Source organism: Rhineura floridana, chromosome 1, assembly GCF_030035675.1.
Source record: "Rhineura floridana isolate rRhiFlo1 chromosome 1, rRhiFlo1.hap2, whole genome shotgun sequence".
NCBI classification, from domain to species: Eukaryota; Metazoa; Chordata; class Lepidosauria; order Squamata; family Rhineuridae; genus Rhineura; species Rhineura floridana.
In genome coordinates, this window is record NC_084480.1 from 192,076,049 (window position 1) to 192,098,973 (window position 22,925).

The 22,925-nt window shown below is 40.5% G+C and overlaps 1 long non-coding RNA gene across 1 annotated transcript in view; it reads right to left on the reverse strand.

The window, feature by feature from the left end:
• Positions 1 to 2,849: 2,849 nt before the first annotated feature.
• LOC133390902 (uncharacterized) overlaps positions 2,850 to 22,925 on the reverse strand; it is a 368,591-nt gene continuing 348,515 nt past the window's right edge. Inside the window, exon 4 of the long non-coding RNA XR_009764488.1 lies at positions 2,850 to 2,893. This is a non-coding gene — a long non-coding RNA (uncharacterized LOC133390902). The remainder of the gene's footprint in view (positions 2,894 to 22,925) is intronic.

Consider the following 22,925-nt stretch of genomic DNA (forward strand, 5'->3'; position numbering starts at 1 on the left):
CCTTCTACTTCTTTCCTTGATTCTCATTTGAAAGATTCTCCAATTAATCTGTCCACAGCTAGCTCTATGCCCTTACTCGAATCATCTTATAGTGAGTCAATACCTGAAATACAGTCTATTAGAAGCACAGAAACCTTAATACCAACAGTGCTATCCTCACCAAAAAGAAATTCGAAGTCACATTCTGAATATATTTTATGGGATTTTACAAATTTTATTGATACCTTGTATAATGAGCAAAGAGAACTTGATACTATTGAAGCATGCAAACCTTGCGTAGATGCTAAATCACACACAACGCATGACAAGTGTGAGACCAATGCATCAATGGAAAAATGGATCTCAACAGCCACGCAATACTTCTCTCAAATTGCAACATATGTAATGGAATTAAGCCCTCTACTAGCAACATTAATAGAGCTTACCAGAAAAATAGACTTACAAACCAGTCCTCCAAAAATAGTCCTTACACACAGATCGCAAGCTTCTCAAACTAGGACAAAGGACTGGAAATTACCTGCACAGAACAAGAATAAGGAAAATAAGAACACACAAACAGTCCAACAAAGGAAAAAAAGCAAGAACATAAAAGATTCCAAAACAATTAGGAAGTCCCATATGAACTTTAGGAAATTATATAAACATTTAGACCCGCCACGACGAGCTTCAAAAAAGAAAAACAAGGGAAAAAAGAAAAAGAGAACTACCAGAAAGGAGCCTCCTTCGAACTCGAGAGAGCCTGAACTCCTTCAAGGATCAAACATTGCCTCACCAATCCAAAATTCATTTCAAGAGACTACAACTCAGAAGTCACCAAAGCTGACCTATACCGAACTCCATAAGGAATTCCATCAGATGCAACTTCAACATAAAAACAATAACTTAACGACAACAAACCAAATGCAGGAATGCCATTGGGAATTGACTCTAAATCCAAGAAAACTAGTACTTCTGAATTTCCCTAAAGCTAAAAGATGGCTATTACAAAAGGAACGTAAATACCATATATGGGAACTTTTAGAGGAAATAATTCCTGGCCACACTAATATAAACTCAATCTCATCAGTACAATACCTCTTCCATAACTACACTACGACCAGAGCTGTTATTACCTTTTGGGATGCGAGGGATGCATATCTCCTCTACACCCATAAAGCGATACTTGTACGCAGCCACTTATGGATTACAAGATATTTCAAAAATCATGCCTCACCGCAAAGTCTTCTTAAAATTTCACCGTTTCATCCGAATTCATCTAGGCACTCACAATCAACGATGAACCTTCAACAAAAAGAGAGAGACCATAATCCCCCTACGGATCAAGGAAACCAATATTCAACATCGAAATTTCCAGAAGAACAATTACTTCTTGATCTTTATCCTGACCTCAACTCCAATGACCAACTTGAGACCATCAATAGACTGAAAGATCTAATACAATCTCTGGAGAATATAAAGAAGCCAATCATACTGCCTGAAACACAAGAGTCCTTAACCTTTTCAAATGTATCGGACATCTCAGTCTTAACACACAATTCTCCTGAAAAACATTCAACACACAGTAATTCCTTAAGCTTCCCTCTGACAACAAATTCTTCAAAACTTACTTCACGACTGCTAAAAGAAACTGCAACTACCCGATTACAACCCTCTAAAATCAATGGAAATGTGTGTAGAGATAAGACAATATACCAGTCCCGAATCACTCATCCTTCATCTAACTGACTGAAACCTAAGTCAAGCGAACTTAATTTACTCTCATGGAATATTGCTGGATGGAATAATATCTCTACTAACCAGGACACGATAGATTACCTATCCTCCCATAACATAATATCCCTACAAGAAACTTGGATTCTGAGTGAACCAATCCTTGATAGTTTTACATCTTATTACCTCCAAGCAACCCCTAGCGAAAGAGGTGGCAGACCCAAAGGAGGAGTCTGCACCTTTATTTCAACTTCCTTAAAAGCTAAAACTACAGTTGCTGGGACTTTACAAGATCTAGCTATTGCCCTTATTTTAAAATTTACTGAATTTTCATTGATACTCGTCAATGTATATTTACCTCCAGCACGTAGCAACAGCATAAATATCAAAAGAATATCTTTATTTGAAGCTTTTATCTCTAAGTTAATGATTGATAATCCAGAAAAAAATTGATTTTGCACGGAGATTTTAATGCCCGAATTGGCACTTCAGATTCGGCCTTATTTCATAAGTACCATCAATTACCTCTACTCTCAACAGAGAACATCAACATACCCCCTCGTTCCTCAAAGGACAACGTCATAAACTATGCAGGATTGCTATTAATGAAAATGTGTATAGAGGCAAACCTAATATTACTAAATGGGCGAGCCTTGGGAGATATTACAGGGGACTACACCTATCACTCATTTAATGGCTCATCTCAAATCGAGTTTGTTTTTGTTTCAATAGACTTTTTCTTTCTGGTAAATAAATTCCACATTGAAAATCGACGGGAAAGTGACCACTTGCCAACCATAACTGAATTTAAACTTAATACAAATGATTTGCATCCCTCCCATAGAACATTCGCCAATAACGAAGTAGAAATGCGCTCAACTAGGGTCAAATGGTTGCCTAAATTGAGCACTGAGGTATCTAAGTTACTAATTTCTCCGACTATTAATAAAATCAAAGAGGAAATACTAGAATCCACCCTTACGACTGATACACTTTGCGCTTTTCAACAACTTATGACAAATTTGCAAATGATTATTACAAATACATCACGCCCCCACTTCACTACTTACCGCCCAAAATTTAAGACATGGTTCGACAGTGAATGCGTAATAGTTAACCGTCAAATGAGGGATACTTACCAAAAAGCTAAGGCCACAGGGTCTCTTGAAGACTTACATGCATACTGTGAAATAAAGAAAAAATACAAATTATTAATTAAGAATAAAAAACAAGACAGGAATAGCGCTTGGCAAAAACTATTGGAAGCTGCTAAGCAAAAAAATACTAACATCTTCTGGCGACTAGTTACATCTCACTGGCCAAAATCCCAATATCGCAACTCTGCAAATGTACCTGCTCCTATCTGGGAATCATACTTTTATAATTTATATTTCAACCAAATTGATCTAAATTCAACACCGCAACCAGTAAATGAGTCTTTACAGAAGTGGCCCCCAGTCACTAAACAAAAAATCGTGTATTTAATTTCCAAATTGAGACCTAATAAAGCTCCTGGGCCAGAGAATATCCCCCCTGAGGTTTTTAAAACCAACGCAAATTGGTGGGCTCCCGTTCTGGCCTCACTATTTAGGTATATTGATTCTACATTAATAATACCAGAACATTGGGGACTGGCTACAATTGTCCCTATTCATAAAAAAGGCCCGGTAGACGATCCAACCAACTATAGACTGATCAGTTTACTAAATACAATTAGCAAACTCTATGCAGCCCATCTGCATATAAAATTGATCGATTGGATCGAACAGAATGACATACTAGCAAATGAACAAGCTGGTTTTCGCCCAAAAAGATCAATTTTTGATCACATACTAGTGCTTCAACACCTAATTGACAAATATGCAGCCAGAAAAGGAGGGGTTCTTTATGCAGCATTTATAGATCTCAAGGCTGCATTTGATTCAATATCCCGCCCCCGTCTCTGGTCAAAATTAAACCAGCTTGGCATGGATAGCCGTCTTATTGCTTTAATACAGGGTCTCTATAACAATACTTCCATGCAAATAAGATGTAACACTAGTGGTCACTTAACGAACCCTATTCCAACATTCAAAGGAGTCAAACAGGGATGTGTGCTAGCCCCAGTACTATTTAACATATATATCAATGATATTGTACATAATTTAACACCAGCAGCTACACACCCTCCTATACTAGCCAAGAAATCGAGAAACATCCTTCTATATGCTGATGACATTGCCTTACTAGCTAGAACTCCAATTGATTTGAAGCGACTCCTTGCTAAATTAGCAACTTATTGCCACATGGAATCATTGACGATAAATTACCAAAAAACCAAAATTATAGCATTCACTAGGAAAAAAACTAACCACCATTGGCGGATACAAGGAAACAAAATTGAACAAGTCAATTCCTTCAAATATTTGGGGTATGTTATACAAGCGTCAGGCACTTGCCATATTCATAACAAACTCATGATTCTTAATGCCAAGAGAACGATGAAAGCACTGTTGGCCTTCTACTTCTCTGTTGGTGGACAATCCTTTTTACCGGCCATTAAAATCTTTAATGCTAAAATAATAGCACAACTAACCTTTGGCTCCCAGGTAAATAAGAATCTTAATTTTAAAGAGTTCGAAATGGTTCAGACCACCTTTCTGAGATCCATATTGGCAATCCCAACATGCGTGTCAAATATCATCCTTAGATTGGAAGCTGGAGTCCAACTAATTGAAACTAAAATATGGTTTTCAAGAATTAGCGCTTGGCTAAAACTTATTTTTAATCCTATTGGCTTTGCCCCAGATATTCTAAGTGATAATTTCAAATCCCCATGGGCGGATCTTGTAGTAGATAAACTTAAAACGATAGGCTTTTCACCTCAACTTATTCTTGCCATGGGGTTCCAAACAGCTATAACCAATATACGCCAACGTTTAAAAGACATTGACTACCAACAGCATCTACTACTAATTAAAAATCAAAGACATAACCCTAAATTTTGCACCCCAATGCCATATCTACTAAACTTGGAAATCCCGGAATATCGTAAAGCCTTTTCCCGGATCAGGCTGGATGTTCTACCTTCGGCTCTTATGGAGGGTAGGTTTGCCAAAACTCCATATAAAAATCGAGTCTGCCCTTGTGGAGAGGAAGTAGTTGAAAATAATATACATGTACTTTTTTATTGTCCTTTTTACAATTCTTTAAGACACCAATTGATTGCTCCTCTTTTGTCCACTTTTCAACACAAATCTGAACACTTTTGGTTGGAATTTCTTTTGGATGACACATCTCCCAAGATAACAACTCAGGTTGCAAAATTTAGTGTTGCTGCTCAAAAACTTAGATCCAATATTTTAAAGGGTTCTTCTGGCTGAGAATAGGACTCTATTGGAATGAATATTATTATGAAACATAATGTATTCTACACTGTGTTTTTTTTTTTAATGAATTGTATTTTAAAGTCCCATTTCGGATTGTACAGAATTCTTGATAATGTACAACTGTTAGCTGTTTTACTCTGTTTCTGACCAGATGGTCGAATAAACTATCTATCTATCTATTTTAAGGATTAATGCACAGAGATTAATTAGCAAGCCTAGAAAAGTTGGAGGCAGCTCTCTAGGCTCGGCTTTTAATCTCTGCAGCATTAACCCTGAAAATAGCCTTCTAGCCTTACGAGTGTGAGAGAATTGAATAGGATAAAGGAAGAAGTCGGCAGAAATGAGCAGACAATAAAAGGAATGGCCTGCCAGTCTACTGGATTTTGATTGGATTGGCTACCACAAGCCCTATCCCACCCCTATTGCCTACACACACACCCTGAAAAAAGACTTGAGACATAGTATAGGTGGGGAAAAGTTATAAAAATATAAGAAGTGAAAGGTCTGCAATCATAAGCCAATCACATAAGTGTGGGCAGGTGAAGTGACTCAGAATGTATGAGGGAAGCATGAGGGTGGTGTTTAGACTGATTATTGATTGTGGTCTTCATTGTTTTTATATTTTATTTTACTGTGTTATGTACGTCGCCTAGAGTGGCCATTCATTCGGCCAGATAGGCGACTCATAAATAAAATTTTATTATTATTATTATTACTTCTGGGCATGCAAGTAACTACCTTGATGACTACCCAGCCAAATACTGGGAGAAACTTCTCCCTCCTTCCTAAGTGAGCCTTGAGCATCTGAACTCAACATGCATGTCCAAGCCCCACTGTCCAGCCTTCCAAGGGTATCCCCAAGTAATCTCCAAGCCTCGGGCTGTAGATGACAATGTCAGAGGGGCCCCCAACCCACAAATGCCTCAGAGTGGCTGTCAGCTGAAGACATATTTTCCCCTACCTGCCTCCACTGGATACCAAACAAACCAAATGGACCAAATCAAAACAAACTGTGCCCTACGGTATGAGGGAGGCAAAAAAGAGAGTCCCAAGTACCAATCAGGGGCACCCCCAACATTCCTACTCAGCCCCCAAAATGGTGACTAGCCAGATACCACATGGTAGGAGGAGGGAGGTGCAGCTATGAAATGCGGAAGAGGAGGTTGCAGAGCAGCCTAAATACTGCTCTCTAAAGACTGGCTGTCCCCCTCCTATTGAGCACTCCTCTACATGTGGTCTACCTATTCCCTTCCCTGGGAGAGACAAACACTCGTGAGTCTCTTTTAGGCAGAGGGGGTGTGGCAAATCCACCCCCGCTCAAGCGGGGAATGACATTCTTGTGTGAAATCTGAAGTGGCTCATTCAAATGAGAGGTTTTATCACATCTGTTCTACTAGTACACTTGAATGGGTTCCTTTATATTGTGGGACTAATATTTTTTGCTTCTCCCCTGGAAATGGGGCCTAATCCTTCTACTTCATATCTCTTACCATTACCTGATTTGGACTATAGTCTATGAGACTTGGAACAAATTTGGGGGCCGAGTCCTCCTTCCTCATACTTTCCCTCCTCATGTTGCACACAGGTTTCAGCACAAAATCCTGGCTTGTATTAAGCCAGAGTTGTCCTTGTAGCTGAACTGGGCAACTTAATGTTGATTAACAAATCAGGCTTATTTCCCTGGTTTATTAACCACCATTTAGCCCCAATTCCAAGCCTTGGACATAACGAGGAACCAGAGCTTGGAAAAGTTACTTTTTTGAACTACAACTCCCATCAGCCCCAGCCAGCATGGCCACTGGATTGGGCTGATGGGAGTTGTAGTTCAAAAAAGTAACTTTTCCAAGCTCTGCGAGGAACTCTAGATTACTACTCAGGATCTTCACACTGAGGTCCCATTTGAACTATACATTTAAAGCACTATCCTACCACATTAAACAGTCATGGTTTCTCCCAAAGAATCCTTGGAACTGTAGTTTGTTAAAAAGTGCTGAGAGTTAGCAGAGTTCCCTGGAAAGAGGGATTGATTGTTAAACCACTCTGGAAACTGTAGCTCTGGAGGGCAATAGGGGTCTCCTAACAACTCTCAACACCCTTAACAAATGACAGTTCCCAGGATTCCTTGGGGGAAGCTGTGGCTGTTTAAAGTGGTATAATAATGATTTAAATGTATAGTGCAAATGGGGGGCTCATGCTGGCATGCAGTGGGAGTGGGGAGAGAAGGGGCTGTGGAGGAGTGCTTGGTCCAACTGAACATCTGAACCAGGAAACTGTAGTTACAAGCCTGCTGCTGTTGCTTTTATCCAATGCAGATGTTCAAACTGTGTGTACAATGTGTGTGTAAACTATGTACATTCAGCTGAAGGTCTACACTGAGGCTATATACATATATGCATAGTGTTCTCACCATACAATTGGGAGATTTATTTGTTTAGGGTTCCCAGTTCCATGGAGAATGCCCTGCATATTTACAGTTGTACACTTCTAGGTTACGTGCATTTAACTGAATATGGGTAGAATGGTTGCCACTGGAATCCCACTCTTTTCCTACTAACAATGCATTGTTAGAGCATCTCTATAGGGCTATTGTATTATCAGGCTTGAGGCCAACCCTCTGTTTCTTTGGAAATGCTTGTTTGTTTGTGACTTCTTTGTCACATATTTGCCCTGTTCTCTTGTCTAGACTGGTCTTCCTCTCTTCAGAAAAAGGCAATGACCAGGTGAAACTAGGCAAGTCTTCTCTGCAGGGTTACTGCTAGTAACATATGAAGGAACAGACAAACTGGGAAGAGGTTCTGGGCAACACACTTCTTTGTTTCCCCCAGCTTTGTATCTCTTCCAAAGGGATCCAGCCCTCAGTCTTTTCTTACTGCTTGCCGATTTAGTCTGGACTGATTTAGTCTTGGAGGATTTGGTGTAGGGGTTATATGATTTTGGTTTTTAGAAGCCCCTTTCTGACCTCTCCTCATAAATATCAGAAGACCCCGCCCCTGGCCCAAATAAGATGCTCAGTGATATTCAAAAGACCCCCCCCCCAAAAAAGCAAGCCTCAGGTCTCCTGAAAAATATGATAGAGCCAAAAGGTGATAGGGCCAAAACTGTCCATAGTGAAGCAGACTCTGCTACCCCTTCCATGTGCTCCCAGCAATATCCCCCTCACAGCAGGGATATCAATAGCAAATGGATGTTGGTGCTGGGCCATGGGCAGTAGCTTGGGCTGAGGGAAACGCTAGGAACCAGGCACTGTGAGGCAAAGCCAGGAGAAAAGAGCAAGTCAAGACTGAAGGGCAAACCAAGTGGCAAGGTCAATGATCAAACTAGAAATCAGGACCAAAGAGTAACAAAGGATGAAGAAACACAGCAGAGCTCAGAAATACCTTGTTGCCTGAGGTACGCTGAACAGGAAAAGGAAGCCTCCCTAGGAAGTCTAACGGGGTCCCATTGCCAGTCTGGGTGGGCAGAGTCAGTCCAGAGCCTGAAGAAGGTTCACTGAGAAGCTCCCACCGCAGTTCAGTGTTTTACCACATGATCCCTTCACACATTTTATGTTGGCTCTCACAGGATGGCTGCTTTACCACACAATCTGAGCACGAGACTTGTGATTTATGTGTGGGACCTGAGAGCTAGATCAGAAAGGGGCAATATGACAGAACAGTGAATTTCTACCACTAGTGGTGATAGGGTCATGTGAATTCTTAAACTTGCATAGCTCTTTGTCCTTCACACTAGAAAATAAGATATGTATGCTTCACCCCTGATATATTTATGAATGAAGCTGATCCATCTGCTCAGCTTCAGGCACAAAGTTTTCCTGGAATACTTCATATCTGTTTTCATAGTGTTACACTTTTCACTGGAGTCCTAAAATGCCCCCCTCCAGATGCAATACATCAACACTGTTCACAGTTGTCATACTCAACTGTCAGGTTGTCAGCGGCTGAAATCCACACTAGGTTTGACAATTGAAATTTCAACTGCAAAATGGTCTTCAGCAATTAATATAATTAAACAGCAAGTGAACAATGTAGTTGCCATCAGGAACTCATTGTTTGCCCAAATGAATCATTTTCACTTTACTGTTTAATTGACGTGACTTTAGCTTTAGCTATGCAATTAGCATGTCATGCTCCTCATGGAGCAGATCTGGGGGGGGGAGAAGAGAAGGACAAACTAAATTGCGTCTTTTTTAAAAAAAGACAAATTTATTTAAATCCTGCTCAGTTATTTTGGTAGTTGCGCATAAGCATAGAACATACATGAATCATTCTTTGCAACAGTGAAACACTTAAAATACATTTATTCTAGTGACCTTACCTTTATGCTAGGGATGGCACACCTCTGACCCACTGATGTTGTTGGCCCCCAGTCCCTAGCCAGCATGGCCAATAGTCAGTGATAATGGGAGTCCAGCAACATCTGGAGGGCCACAGGTTACCCACCCATGCCACAGTCCTTTTGATTTGTTATTACTCAACCACAGTATAAGCTAAGAATTGCCATCAATCTTTCTATGCATGCATGGAAAGAAAGAAAGAGAAAAATGTTCCCTCCATCCCAGATTGAGAGCCACTACAGACTGTGCATTTCTCTGTTGACAGAATATTCTGCTGACCATGCTAGTTGTCCATAGCCAAGGAGATTTAATTATTTAGATTTTATTTATTTGCCAAGGAGATTTAGATGACATTCAATAATAAAACTTCTACTTGCATCGTGAAAAGATACAGTCAATGGAACTCTGTGCTACATTATTTGAGATAATGGACTCTGATTTCTAGCATTTTTGGCAGGGGAGCAGGTGTCTCTCAGAAACCATGCTCAATAGCACAACATTTTAATTTACAAGGCGATATCAATAATAGGCAAGTGGAATTTTAATACTCCTTTTTATATTCTTACAGCAAGACATTCAAGATAATTTATAATGGAGGATGGTATTCCTGAATGCCTAGTAAAACCCAAAGTTGGAACTTTTATTCTTGGAAGGTACATTCTTACCAATCTCTAGGTAAAGCTAAATAATCTAGCTTCTATTGACTTTTTAAAAAGCCTAGCACACCATCTACAATTAATCTCTTGCTTTGCAAATATAAAAATTGCCATGTTTCTCTATATTACTGTTCTCTACCACAAGGAACTTGTCTGTTTTTCTTAAGGTTAGATTCACCAATAGGCAAAAAAAAACACCTTGCGCTTTAAGGCGGGAAGGGAGAGGAGAGGGAAAGAAGGCGTAAGGGGAAGGAGAATGAAGAGGATTGGAAAGGGATGGGATGGGAGGGACAAAGGAAGGGGGAGGGAAGGGGTAAGATGGCGGGGATAGTAGGGAGGAAGAGGGGAGGGAAGGGAAGGTTTGATCATTTGCATGCTTTTTGAGTTCAATGAGATTTATATCCTCATGGCTATATAATAGAGTTGTAGAGAACTGCTGAATTTTATATTTTCAAAAATGGGGAAAAGGTGCCTTGAGGCTGAGGTCTTCCCACACATTATCTTAAGACTGAGAGCAATGCAGAGCTTATGGCGGCAATGGCAAGCCTCCAGCCCACAGGCCTAATTAGGCCTGGCAATCTTCTCTGTTTGGCCTATGAGGCCATTTTGACAAAGACATGCCCACCTTCCCTCTACCTGATGTCATACACGATGTCAGGTGCAGGACAGGTAAAGACATGGCTCCCTGCCAAAAGCAGGTTTGCAGGCACTGCTGATCAGCCTAATTCCAGGTTTTCTGATTCAGTTCCAATGCTATAATCTAATCTACACTAGTCACTCAGTGTGGTATCCCAATCAGCTAATAAATGTAAAAACCACTATCTCAATTTCTTTACAAAAGGAGCATGGTGGAAATCTCCCTGGCAGATAAAATGAAGACATCATCTAGAGGGTTTATTATTATATTTCCATCCAAAGACTGAAGAGCTTTTTCTCCCCATGAGAATCCACAAAATAGTGTCATTTTGACAGCCCCTGTCTTTCACAAGAGCTGCATAAAGCCACAATGAGATGGGTGTTGAAGGGCAAGTCAAAACACATGCTCAAGTATGCTTTGATATGGCAGTCAATGGAACTGAAAATGAGTCATTCTGACAATACCAGGTGTTGAGCTGTTGGAGGTTATGCAGACGTGTATGTTTAAGCACACACACACACACACGAGTTCTTGTTAAGAATGAATCAGTTGAACATAACATCTTTTAGCATGCTGACAGTGGCTAGCCCTGGCACAGGCAGACAAGGGTTAAATCAAGTTTTCCATACTTGTTTTGGAATTCTGTCCATATCTCTGTTTGTTTCACGATCTAGGAAACTTATTTTGTGCAGCTGAACCTTTGCCTGAGGATTCAAGGATCATAGAGTAATGAAACATATAGATCATTCACAATAGGAAGAAAAATTGCTGAGTTCAAAGTCTCAAATTGCCATGTGTGTATGTGTTTTCTCCCCTCAAGCTGTAGCCAGGAAGCAAAAGGCATTTTCTAGCCTTTCTTTATCAGCAAAATGAAGAGATGAAAATCTTCTGACATTCTAGGAAAGTCAATTTAGTATTTCTGATGCAAAAATTTGGGTGTTTTTATATCTTGCACCGTTCCTTTGTTGGATTCCATGTATTTATTTAATTTATTAAAAGATTTCTTACCCTTCAACAAAAATGGTCACAGACCAGTTTGCAAAAATAAGGTAATATAAATACATAACAGACAGAAGCATTACAATAATTCTCATTAGTTAAATAATTAACAACTTTTTGAGACATTTATAACACTGAAAAGAAATATAACAATTATTAGATCATTTCAAAGAAAAAAAAGAGGTGACACCATAATCAGTTAGTTAAATTAGCCAAGGGTGATATTCATCTAACACATCTTGTAAGTGCAAGGATTTCTGCCTGCACAATGGGACTACTCCTACCACACGTACCCTGAACCCTCCCTAAATCTGCTCTCCAGAACAGATTTAAGGAGTGCACGGGGGGAGGGGGGAGGGGGGAGGGAGAATGTTCTGTTGTGTAAGCTGAAATCCTTGTGATGACCGAGCATTTAAATAATGCTACACTGGATGCAATCTCTAGCAAGTATAGGAAGGACTTCTGTCTGAAATCCTGGAGAATGGCTGCCAGTCAGCATAGCCAATACTGACCTAAATAGTCTGACTTGGTATACAGCACCTTGCTATGTTGGACAAGCCAGAACCATGAGGCAGGTGAGGTCAACAGACAGAACATGGGTGGACTGAATGCCTTCTTGAAAAGATCATTGTTGATTCACATTAGGCTAGTCTCATGCTTGCCCCCTCATTTCCTGATTTGGAAAGTAGTGCTGCTTTGTTCCTGTATGTAGTTTCAGGAAGAGTCAGAGATGTCTTGTTCTAGTTTCCTTTCTGATGCCCATGTTTGATTAGTGCCCCAGTTCACAGATGTCTGCACACAGGAACAGGTTGAATGCATATAACTGCATGTGCAGATCTGTGCATACTCTGCTGTGGAACAGATTCTTGGGGTAGGGCTATAGGTGAGGAGAAAGCTGAATTAGTTCAGAAAGGTCTCCAAGCTCAAGAAAGATGGATGGAAGGAAGGAAGGAAGGGCTTAGAATGAATTTTATCAAGAATAATTGAGTTGATAACCTGTTCTTCAGGACTAAAATGATCCATATATCTATATCTATATCTATATCTATATTTAATCTGTATCTGTATCTGTATCTATTCTATATCTCTATCTGTGAATCCAAAATTTGGGGAAGGTTGACATTCTGATGAGAACAGTCCCATATGAACTTTGTGAATGTCTGAAACTAGACACATTTCCTCATTTTTCTTACTATACCAGTTAATGCTGACAGACACACTTTGGGAACTGTCAACATTTATTTTCTCTGAATTCTTAGACAAAATTGATCTGAGGCCACATTGAAATTTAGGATATTCACCATTTCTATTACGACGACGACACAGTTTCAAATCAAACACATACCCACACTCCAGTTTAAGACTATCTGGGTATCAAATAAATTTGTTTTCTTTTAAAAACAATAGAACTTATTTTTTTTAACAGCACAATAAAATCAGCTATTGAAGACTTGCCTGAGTTTTACATTTATGGATAAGGTAAGGTCCACATAGACCTGCTGGTAGCCTGTCATGTGCCATTTTTATGAAACAGCATCTGCTTATTATTATTCAGGACTCTGCCTGTGAATGAGACTTGACTGTAGTATTACAGCAAAATTCTTTAAATGGCTTATTTGTAAAAGCTAGCTCAATATAAAATTGAAGAAATAAAGTTCTGTGGGTTTAAAGTAGCAAAATCCCCTGCCTCCTTTAATTTAATTAGTGCATTTAAGGTCTACATGTCCAGTTCTTTATTTCATTGTGCTTTTTCTTCATTGTATACTTCAACTTTACCCCTGGCATTTGTTTATTTTTAGCTCTACATATTCATTACTTCTAGCTGGTGTCTCCCCACCAATGCATCCTCATCTCTAAGCTGACAAATACTTCTCATTACTTCTTCCATGCATTGCATGTTAGGCTGCGTTCAGGCAGCACTTTATTCCATTTTCCTGATGTTTCCTCGCCTGTTATGTGAACTTTCATACAACATAAAAGCCACTTCTGGAAATTTAGTGGAATCAAGTGGGAGTTTAGCACTCATTTTCATGTTTATTGCTTCCAGATAAAAATCTGTTTGCAACCCTGTTAACTTTGAAAATCACAGGAGTTTGACATTTTATTTTCCCCACGGTTGAGATCATGCCACCTCCACTCATCAGCCCTGGAGTCAGCTTTCCTTGTTAGGTGGGGCAGCCATATTTCTAGGTTGGGCAGCTGCATTTCTAGGTGGGGCATGGGGGAAGAAGAGGTACATAGTGCCGGCCAATCCCCCCCTCACTGGAGGAGAGGATGTGAGGGCCACGCCAGGGGAAGAGAAATGACCTTCCCTGTCAGTCCTCCTCCATCCACAGAGTGTGTTAACTTACATGAATGAACCTTAATCTGTTGAATTGCCTCACCCATTTTTGAGAGATCCCCAGGAATACCAGACTCAACAGCTTGACTTTGCCTATAGCTACAGTCCCCCTTCACCTGTGGTGTGGTCTGTCCCTGTGTTCTGATTCTTCATGAATTGAAATACTTTGGTAAAGACAGTGAGCTCCTGAGCTTGCTTTTATGCTGCATTAGGTATCTCAGTTTTAGATTTCACCTGAAAAAACAAACTAGTCCATACTACAAGTTTAAGGAAGGGCAGAGAGAAAATAAATACTATAGAGTGTATTAACTCCTCCATGAGAGTCCCTGTCATGCCCCCTCAGAGGACTCATCCAAGAAGGAAGAGGAATGGGAGACTGCAGACCCAGGAGAGGGGCCAAGCAAGGAGACAGCTCAGGATCCTTCGCCAGACCAGAGGCAAGCCCCAGAGGGAGCCCGCCTGTGAGAGTTGGGAAGCGACCAGTAGGCTGCGCTGTCCCCAGCAGAGAGAAGATGCCAACAGGTGTTGCAGCAACAAAGGCAATCAGCTTGATTAAGGAGCAGGAGAGCTCACAAGAACACAGGCTGATTGTAAGCACCTGGCCTCAAACGCCGAGCATAAAAGACTGGAAGGAAAGGGAGACTTCTTGCTAGAGTCAACATCAAGCCTTGCTGCAGACATTGCTCCAGCTCCCCTCTTGACCCGTGCCTTGGACCCTGCCCTGCCTGATCAGATCTCTTGGTTTCTGAACCTTTGGACTGCCTTAAGGACTTGACCCCCCTGCATCCTCCTTCAGCGGTTCCCAAACAGTAAACACGCTGGCTGGCCCCTGGTTCCTCCTGCCTAGCAGATTTATGGTCTGGCTGGCATCTGGTATCTGTTAATTAGGTGCTAGCCACTGTGAACCCACCGTGTTTGACAGTCCCTCATTTTAGTCTTGCTCCTGGCTTTTACACATTCCTTCCTGTTTGACCATCAAGGGGAAACTTTTTAATTAGCTGCTATATGAAAGATCAACTAAGCAATTTAATACTAATTGTGGAAAGCAACTGGATTTTTTTTACTGGTTTCTGGGTTGATTTTTCTGTCCAGCAACCCTGAAAAGGCCTCATGCTGAGCTGCACATATTGGAAAGAATAAGAAATTAAACTTAAGTTACAGCCAGCTAGCTTACTGTAGTGTACACAGCAATATATCTATTCCTCTAGGGCTGTTTTCATCCTATGGCATCAATCAATCAAGAAAAAGAAGGGGGAAAATAAATAGCATGATTGTGAGTATAGTGAGTGCCTTAAAAATCTAAAGGGTAGCCATTTTTTCAGATCACTTAAGGTATCTCTTTATTTCACCCTTTAGCAATAAATATCCAATCCTACTCATTATACTGACTGCAGAATAAACAAACTTGTCAAAGAATAGACAAGCTTCTTTATTGCTTGCTGTGTAGATAACACAACTGAAACTGAAAAGGAAAAGCAGTGCAAAAGAAAGTCCAAGGACTGGAGTCTAACTCTAGCCCATAAAAAAAAGTTCTAATATTTAGCTCTTCAAGGGTAATGTTCCCATATGGTCTGTTTTTCCAGGATTGTTTTAGGGTGATTGTGATCATGAAAATTTACCCACAGTATCGCAAGGTGTTGAGTGAGCAGACTTTGGGGGCTCTTCCAGATGAGGCTCTTGTTGTGCACTCACCCTGCCTTATTCACTGAATTTTTCAGAGGGTCCTATTCTTAAACAAGCTAGCATTCTTTAAATGGAGGTTGTCATTGTCATGTCCCAAATTAAAAAGAAGACATTTTGCCCAAAATCCCAGGGGTGTGTAAAGCACAGCTCTGGGGCAGCTGCACCTCTATTTCCCCCAACCACAGCCACAGGCCTGCCACTCAAATAATGAAATTTGGGGTAGTATTCCAGCATACAGAAGCATGCATGTGCATAAATGGTGGTGGGGTTACACATCCGATATTATTGTGTCACAACACACACGCTAGTGTGACTGAAATTTTGCATGACATGGTGGTATATTGAAGAGAAAAAACAGTTCTATAATGCAACAGGTACTGCAGTGTGAAAGGAACACCACAAATTGGGACAGGAGTGCTAACATTATAATGTGGAAAAATAACACAATAAACCCCACATCTGAATGCAGCCTTACTGTTATGCCTCTCACTGCTGTTCCTGTTACCTCAACCAATTGCTTTAAAAAATGGGAATCTGGCAAGAAGTGGCATGCATTGATTAAAGCTGGATGAATATGGCCCAGTTAAACATTTTGAAGGGTCCTATTAACAAGGAACTTCAGCAGGGCTTCACATAGTGTTTTTCCATAGCTCCTATTCATTTTAGTTGGGTATGCAAGAAAACCTTTATGCAGATTGTAACCTGAGTTGATTAGTGAAAGGGGGTACCATTGGACTATCTGTCTCTGGGGTAGATTCATTTGGATTTTAATTTTGAAGTACATTGGATCAAGAGGAGCTGCACAAGTTCCTTTTCAGTACATGACATGTAAGGACACCATTGACACGACAAATTGAAACCAGTTTGACAGTCACATCTTTCCCAAGAGCCATGGGAATGGTAGTTCTGATCTTTATAGAGTGACAGCTGCCAGGATTCCCTGATTAGGAATCATTACAATTCGACAGGTTTGATACTGGATTAAATGTGTCATCTAGGAGGCATGCTTTCAGTCAATTTTCATGTAGAAAAATATATATATTCCGTAACAGGTGACAAATGTTGCTTTTGTCCAACATACTTTGGCAGGAATTCACATACAATGGGTTGTATTCACTAGTGTCCTTCCACTGGTGGAAAGGCTTTTGATCCAGTGGAGGCCTCATTCATTGGAAGTGGAGGGGAAGCAATTTTCTCTCATTCCCTCTCCACTCTTATTCTGCTGCACCCTACAAAGCCATCTCCCCCAGGGGAGAAGTCAGCTTTGTAGGTATTCCCTTGCATGTCTAGAGAGGACAAAAGAAGAACCCTTCCAGGTCAGACCAAAGATTCATCTACTTCGGCATCCATCTCTGACAGTGGCCAACCAAATGCTGACGGAAAGCCCACAAAGTCTCTTCCACCAAAGCGAACAGAAGTATGGAATTTGGAACACATCATATTTTATTGGAAGGAAGAATTGCCCATTTCCACTTACTATTGGACTGTTTCTTTAGATAAAAGACACACAAACAAACAATGTTGGTGTAAGGGAAGGCAGCATACTTTGTAGCGACACTTTTGTTGACTTGTCGATTCCATTATCGAGGATGTGAAGAGCCTTCCTTTCCAATCAGTTATTATAACACATTTTGAGTGTGCTATAAAAAGTGTCATTAATCTGAAACTTCAGCAATCTGAGAGTGACACTGTTTCCAGCCTCCTAATTTGCAAAAAGAAGAAGGGGAGGAAAAAAAGGAAATTGCACTTGGCTTCTATCATAATCTTCACTTTAGCTCTGCTCTTGTCATTTTAGCTGCAAATTCATTGTTCCTTATTCCCATACAATAGAAGCTGCTGTCAAAATCAGCGGTGTTTCTACCCAGGAAAAAAATAAATCTTTTAAATGTTTTTCTGCCAAGGTTTTTTTGATTACAGTTATTTTAAACTCTCAATGAAGTCCTGAAAGCCTCAATACACCACCAGTGTTGATGATGTTGATCAGCAAAGCACAAGGATCTAAAAGTCTTTCACAGATGTTGTCATTGTTAATAAAATCCACATAGGGAGAAAACTGAAAGCATATATAATATCTTATGCCAATCAAGTGAAGCACAGTTTGATTTTTTAAAGAGAAGAAAAGTCTCATACATTCTTAACCTGGATCACCCCCAGGAATTGTGAATCAATTATTAACAGTCCTCTTTCTCCAATAGCCTTTGCTAATGACCAACTCGTCATTAGACACAGGGGAAAGCCATATCTATCGCAAATGAGACCAGCAGATAATTCAACCTTAAATAGTCACCATAAAAGCATTTTATACTTTACAGCATGTATTGCATGAAGCTCACTCTGCAAGGACAGCCCCAGTGATGAAAAAGGCAACTTTGTTTGGGGGGGGGGTTGCCTGTTTCATCACCACAGATTCCTTGGAAGAGATGTAATTTATCTTTTCTCAGGCCTCTTTCTTGGTGTTTCCAAAGCTGACTTTAAATCCTTCACGTTGTAAGACTGTTAGGGATAGCCCATAGGCAGTTGTCCAAGACGAGTCAGGAACCAGGTACTGAACCAGGGAACAAGAAGGAATTAGAACCAAGAAGCAGGGCAGATATTGGAAACAGAGATAAAGAACTGAAGCAGAAGTTGGAGCTGCAGATCACACAGCACAGCCAGGAAGACCTTGCTGCTCCTACAGGGACCACTTTTGTACTCCTTTCTGACCAGGAGTATAAATGGCCAGTTTTCACAGGTAGAGCCAGTCCAGCGCCCGAGGGTACTTACCCAACATAGTCCCCTACAGACCAGACCTATAATCATCCCTGACCATTGCCCATGTTTGCTGGGGCTGATGGGAACTGTATTCCAACAACACCTGGAGAGAACCAGGTTGGGGAAGGCTGTTGGGTATACCAAACTAGAGGCCTGTAGCTCACCACATGGGAAGGCATGCACATCCAAAGATTCCAAGCTTGAATCCAGATAACTCCTGGTAGAATTGGCTTTATACTTAGAGGAAGTCCATAGAGTTTTGAAAAAACTGGCAACATTTTAAGGAAGCATTGTTTTTTCTGTGTGTTCCTCATTTTCCCATGAAGTGCCTCATTTCCTTTGAGGGATGGCTACTCTCCAAGTGGCATGTAGCTAAGCCTGATAGATTTCTGTCGAACCAGGGATTGCCTATGAAAACTACACTGCAGAGAAACACATGGCCAATGTAGGATGCTAAATGCTAAATTTGTTTTGTGGCCTGAGACTATGCAGCGGCTACCATAACAGAACTGGAGGGTGAAGTGGCCACAACCTGGGCTAGAATGGGAAATAAGGCTTAAAAGATAGGATAGCACGAAGCCTTTTTTAAAAAGAAGAAGATAAGGACCACATTTTTGCGCTGGATACAAATGAAGATGGTATGTCAGGGATAGGTTTGAGGAGGGTTGCCACCTTGGCAAGAATATATTCCCATATAACAAAGTCTTGATTCAATCATATGAAATGCAATGATTGGACATTAGGGTTGCATTTAGATTAGGCTCAACCACCTGGGTGTATGTATAGGAATGATAGTGGGGGGGACTGATGATTCCACAAGAGATTGCTGTTGATTATGTGATATAAGCACCAACCACAACAGATGCTCTTAAAAATATTGTTACTACTTTGCCATTTCATCTTGGCTGTATCCAAAAGAAGGCATTTGTGCCTTGCTGTAAACCTTTGCCCTCTCCCAGTGAAATGTTTTGGAAAAATCCCACTGAACCTTGAACACAAGGAATGCAGAACCTGTGGTCCCCTAGATTGTTTTGAGTAATATAGAAGGCATATATTTTTGTTGATTGTTTGCTTGAGGAGCCATAGTGACAGAGCACATAATTTGTATGCAGAAGGTCTCAGGTTCATTTCCTGGCATTTTCTGGCTGGGCTGAGAAAGACCCCTGCCAGTCAGTATAGACAATGCTGACCTAGATGGGTCAGTGCTCTGACCTAGAATAAAGCATCTTCGTTTAAAATGTGTTAATTTGTCTTGTTTGCATTGATTTTACTGTATTGTACTGTATTTTTAATTTGTAAGCCACTATGAAAGCCTGCTTGTAGGAGGAGCAGAAATTTGAGTGAATAAATAAACAAACAAAAATCAATAAACAGGAGCTTTGAAATGACAGGTACTTTTAACTAGGAAAACCCACAGAAGAGTATATATTGTCCATTGGATGGGGAGAGAGGGTAGGAAACTCTATTTTCTTTTTTTACATCCTTTTCATACCCCATTTCCTTCTCGTGCATCAGCAGCTTCCCAATAAAATGAAAACAATTTTCCCAGCCAACTGAATAACCAAAATGAGATGAGTTCAAAAACTGTATCGCCACTTGCCTCTTTCTGTTATGTCAAATTGCTTGGGTAGATTTGAGCTGTTGCTGCACTCAGTCATGCACATTATGGAATAACTGATATTTGATGTTTTTATTATGGAAAATATGTCTTAGTTGACATCAAGGCAGGATGCCATGCTGCACATGACAGAGTGCTATCAAAATCACCTTAAGAAGTTTGGTCAATTACTTCCATACACAGACAAAAAATACAAAACAGCTTTTGATGTGTCTGTATTAGCGGCCAGGTTGAAAGGCGGCATGGTTAAGGTATAGTTCTTGCCTCTGACTCATAGTTTACCTTGACCTTGTCAAACCTTATCTTTCTGTTTTTTCTCCTCAGTAAAAATGAAGAAAAAAGAATGCCAAAAGAGTCAGCATATACAAAATATTTACATTATTGAGTTGGCTTCAAATCCCTCCTCATGACAGCCAATCCCATTCAAATCTGTGGTTTGAAGAACCTCCATTGTAATGCACACCCAACCAAGCCCTCTGCAGATGTTCTGCTTGTGTGTAAAGCCCACAAACAAGGAAAGGGGGGATAAGCCCACTAAGCTCTACTTGCCTGTTCCCCATTACCCACCAACTTGTGGAGAGTGGAGGTCTAAAGTGGGGAACCTCCATAGGGGCTTCAGACCTTCATCACAAGTTGTTGTTATTGTTATTGTTCCCAACTCTCCTCCATGGACTTCAAGGTGGCGAACAAACTTAGTTCTCCACCTCACAATTTTATCCTTCCAACAACCCCATGAGGTAGGTTAGGCTGAGACAGTGACTGGCCCATGATCACCCAGTAAGCTTCATGGCCGAGCAGGAATTTGAACCTTGGTCTTCCAGGTCCCAATCCAACTATACCGCACCAGCTTTACATCACAGTTGGTGGGCAATGGGGTGCAGAGCTTAATGTGCTTGTCTCTGGTCTCCCTGCTTACGTGTAGGTTTCCCACATAAGCAGAAGGCCTGCATAGAGCCACCAAATGATAAGGGATCTTTCCCAATGCTTTGCACATGACATCTTAAGATTAAGCCAAGGGAAGCAAGTTGGTGACGGTGGTGGCTGAGGAGGAGGGAGTTGGAGGGAGAGTATCCACTGTCCAAACTGACTTTGCCACTTCCTAATTTTCAAAATAGCAGGACTGAAAAGCGGTGTTGATTTCAAATTGATTAACCATATTTCAAAGCCATAAGGCAATATATAATGTATATATACAATATACTGTATATATATTAAATGAACAATTAATTGTGTCCCAAGAAAATCTGGGGAGGAGAAGAATTATGTTCAACCCACTCCCACCCACATCCACATCCCCAGCACCGTCAAAGTCTTGCCTAATTTAAAATAGTTTTGAAAAGCTATCTGAAGCTGACTAGTAAAGCAGCATGGCAGGGGCCCTCTGTTCCCTAGGCATGGTGCAGCTACTAAGAATATTTTACTAGAAGTACTAGATAGCCTCACTTCTTGGAAAGAGACTTCAGTCAGATCCTTCCATGAGGACCTGAGGGACATGAAGATTTGTACAAGAGGCTGTTGGGCCAACAGCTTATGGCTTTGAAAGTAATAACCACCATTAGCGATGGGAGCAAAATCAGCATTGGAGGACTTCCAAACACCAAAGCCTCCAGTCTGAATAGTCTTACCCAATTTCAAGCTGGGGCCCAACCCCTTCAAATCCAGATCTAATCATTTGCCTATTTGCCAGTTCATTCCATCCCCTTCCCAAGCAACAAAATCAAACCCTACCTTTGAGGAGCAGCATTAGGAGAAACCAGCTGTAGGGAGGCTTTGTTAGAGAAAAGAGTGTGCTTGCTAACCTTCCATTAAATGGAAATGGAACATGCTCAAGAGCATCATCACAGACTAAGATTCTTGAGGTTTGTAGTTTCCTCTTTCTCCCAAGTTGAAACAGCAGGCAGACAGAACTGAAGCCCATGTTCCCTAGATTTTATTTACTGCCGGAGAACATGGGTTTGTAGTAGCTGTTTTTGTCTCAATGGTAGAACATCTACTTTGCATGCAGAAGGTCTCAGGTTCAGTCTTCAGCATCTCTAGGCAGGCCTGGGAGAGGCTCCTACCTGAAACCCTGGAGACCCACTGACAGTTAATGTAGCCACTACTGAGCTAGATGAGCCAAAGGCCTGATATTAGGGATGTGCTAGAATTCCGCCCAATTCAGATTTGGTACTGAATTTTTCATTAATTCACTTATTCTCAATCATTGACAATTGGATTTTAACGTAGCTAATTTCTGCAGCTCTTCTAGAAAATGGACTTTTTTGGGGAAAATATGCTTCTAATATATTGATTTTAAGAATGATAGTTTATTGATATTTCATTTTAAGATATCAATACTTCCTTCAAAATATCAATATTTTAATGATATTTCCAAAATATCAGTATTTCCTTAAAAATATCTACATTAATATTCATATTTTTTTCCTGAGCAAAAAAAGCATGGATCAGTAAAAGCAGTGGCTAAAGAATGAACTTGAATCAGTGTCAGCCTGTTAGGCTGATGGAATGCTTTCGAAATGGGACTGGCCAATAGATGCCATCCCTACTTGATATAAGCAGTTTCCTATGTTCCTAAAAAAAAACCCACCAATTATTGTGCCCCCAAATACTGCCTGTTTTCTTTCTTCCACTCCTCATCACGTAAGGATCCCCTTTCAGATTAGAATAATGGATGGAACAGATGACCTTCAGGTACATTTCAGTTAGATCATTATATTATTATCATTTTCCTTCCATTAACAGCAGCTCAATTCAGCCACTTTCATTTTTTTCTACTTTGGAACAAACAAGAGAGTTTCATGATTATTATTATAAGAATCAACTCATCCA